The sequence below is a fragment of the Montipora capricornis genome, chromosome 8 (genome assembly GCF_036669925.1).
Source record: "Montipora capricornis isolate CH-2021 chromosome 8, ASM3666992v2, whole genome shotgun sequence".
Lineage (NCBI taxonomy): Eukaryota > Metazoa > Cnidaria > Anthozoa > Scleractinia > Acroporidae > Montipora > Montipora capricornis.
In genome coordinates this window covers 13,929,842-13,932,344 of record NC_090890.1, presented here as the reverse complement: position 1 = coordinate 13,932,344, position 2,503 = coordinate 13,929,842, and positions in this window count along the sequence as shown.

The following is a 2,503-nucleotide window of genomic DNA, read 5'->3' as shown; positions in this document are numbered from 1 at the left end:
TCACTTTCTGATCAACTTTAAATGTAGAAGCAGCGTGGAGATTTCTAAGGTTATCTGTTTGATCACAAAAGAAGCAATGGTTTTCTGATAAACACTTCGGCTGGCTAGATCTCCGACTTTTAACGGGGTTGAAATGAGAGCTTTCTTCCGCTGCTGATTTTTCGTCCTTTTCGTCTCTTTCTGTATCCTCTATTTCATCCAGTTTTCTCTTCTTTGTACGCTCTAGTTTAGCATTGCTAAAAAGGTCCCTACAGGATTTGTGCCAAGAAGCCTTTCTATCTGACAGAGTCTGCGTTATCCCCTGTCCTTCGTCTCAGCAACTAATCTTTAAAAAAGTAGGAATGATTCCAAGCTTTTGGAATTCCTCAAGATTTTTATCGAATAAAATGTATCCAGCACCTGCATCCTTTCTTTTAGAAACTGCCAGACATTGTAAGGGTTCGCCTTTGCTTTTCTGACAAATGATGCACTTTTACCAATTCATGAGAATTCGTCAAAAATATAAGTGAAATTTAAAAAAGTTTGGAAAAATATTGAAACTTGTCAAACAACTAGAGAGGGGTTCAACTCATCCTTGTACAGAAATGCATTAACTATTCAATATTTTCTTATCAAAATAATACTCTAAATCATGTTAAAACAATTAATTCCTTACCAGTAATAACTGTTGTTCCACAAGGGTGCAGCCATCTTGAATACTGCAGGGAGACTGGGATTTAGGACCCAGCTTTCAAGGGGACGTAGTAGTCCATCAAAATCAAAATACAAGACAATACTATATGTAGGCGATTCGGCAATGCAACATTTCATTCTTTCAATCTTTCCAAAAAAAGAGGGCCGAGTTTTACACAATTTTCTGTATCTTTCTTAGCTCGTTTCCATGAAGCATTCTATGTTTTAACGGAAAGGAATCCGGCTCCATGATAAATTTCACGAGGTTAAAAAACGTTAAAGTTCTTCAGCTTTAGTAAGAGTGTTCAAGAATCTAATTTTCCCCGGAACACGATTAAACACACGGACAGAAGCTTTGAACATAATAATTCCCATAATGCCCAGAAATATTGGGGGAAATCGTCACGTGACCACAATGAACCCTTTTGTAGTTATACCCCCACTGCGGTTTCACGACACTTCCTGACCAGTGGTCTCGCGGAGGATCACATGATCTTCATACCGCTCGAACGACTGCACACTAGCCGTGACTCCATCAGAAAGGCTCGTGAGGCATTCCTCATGCACAGAGGAAAAACACTGGAGCCTGCAGGGCTTAACAGAAGAGATGAAATGCAATTTAGTTTAGCTACCTTTTAATTTTCTTTTGTTTCTTTTATCTTGTTATCATGTATTATTCTCTTTCCTCTTTTTTATGCATTTCCGTTTTTACTAATTTTACCCATCACGTAGCCTTTTTATGTCATTTCCGGTAAAAATAAAGATCTTGTAACAAACATTTATCCATTCAATAAACCTGAAGAAGGCTGGTGTTGCCCAGCCGAAATATTGTAACAACGCCTATGTTCACGTTGTCTTGACCAACCTTTGCAGTATATTTTCCATTTTAAAAGTTTTTTTGGTGTGGTCACGATCTATTTTGATCCAACGTAGAGCAAGTTTTGATCGTACACGGTTCTTGCAGTGGTTTAATCCTTAAAAAGTTATTTTAAAACAAAGCAAATGACTTCTGTCTTACCTTTTTAACATTATCTAGACATTTTATTGAAGAAATCACCTCAAAGAAGGTGTTTCTATTGCAAGCCTCGCTTTCATGTAGGCTATTTTGAGTCCTGTGCAGTACTCGAGTCCAGTGGTGAATTTGGCTTGGCTCAATATCCAGAAATGTTAATATTAGGGATGTTAGTAATCGGGCAGAGTTTTATGCTTTAATCACAAAAGTGAACAATTAGCTGTTTTTTTGGTCCATAGCAGCTGGACTAGTTACGCACTTTGTGCGACAAAGGTTTGACCAACGCCTCTTTCATGGAAGGCAGGATATCCTCTGCCATGAGAAGAAGGGCGGCTTCTCTGGCAGCCAGACGCGCGGCTTTGGTCACTTGAGAATTTTCTGTCAAACGTTCCTTGTACACTTGCTCCAACTGACGGAGCCGTTCCAGACCCACCAACACACGTTTTTGAAACCCAGGGATGACTTCGTGGTTACCGCTCATCGTAGCGTGTCCCAACATTCATGCGATGCCTCCTTTTTATAGTAGACGGTTTTTTCTCTTGACGTTCTCGTTCCAAATGCCCGTTCAATTGACGTACTTGATTTTTCAGATCGCCCAGCTTTCGTTCCAGTTGACTTTGGTCTTTATTCCGTTCTTGAAGTTGGTCGGTCAATTGACGTATGATTTCGCATTGTTCGCGTTCGTGATGTCGAAGATGTCGGATCTGATCTTTCATCGCACAAATCGAAGGAGGACCGTACGTCCACTTATCACACCATTCATCGTCCATGTTGCAGGCACAATGATGACAGACCGTATGAAATCCTTGCCATAACTTG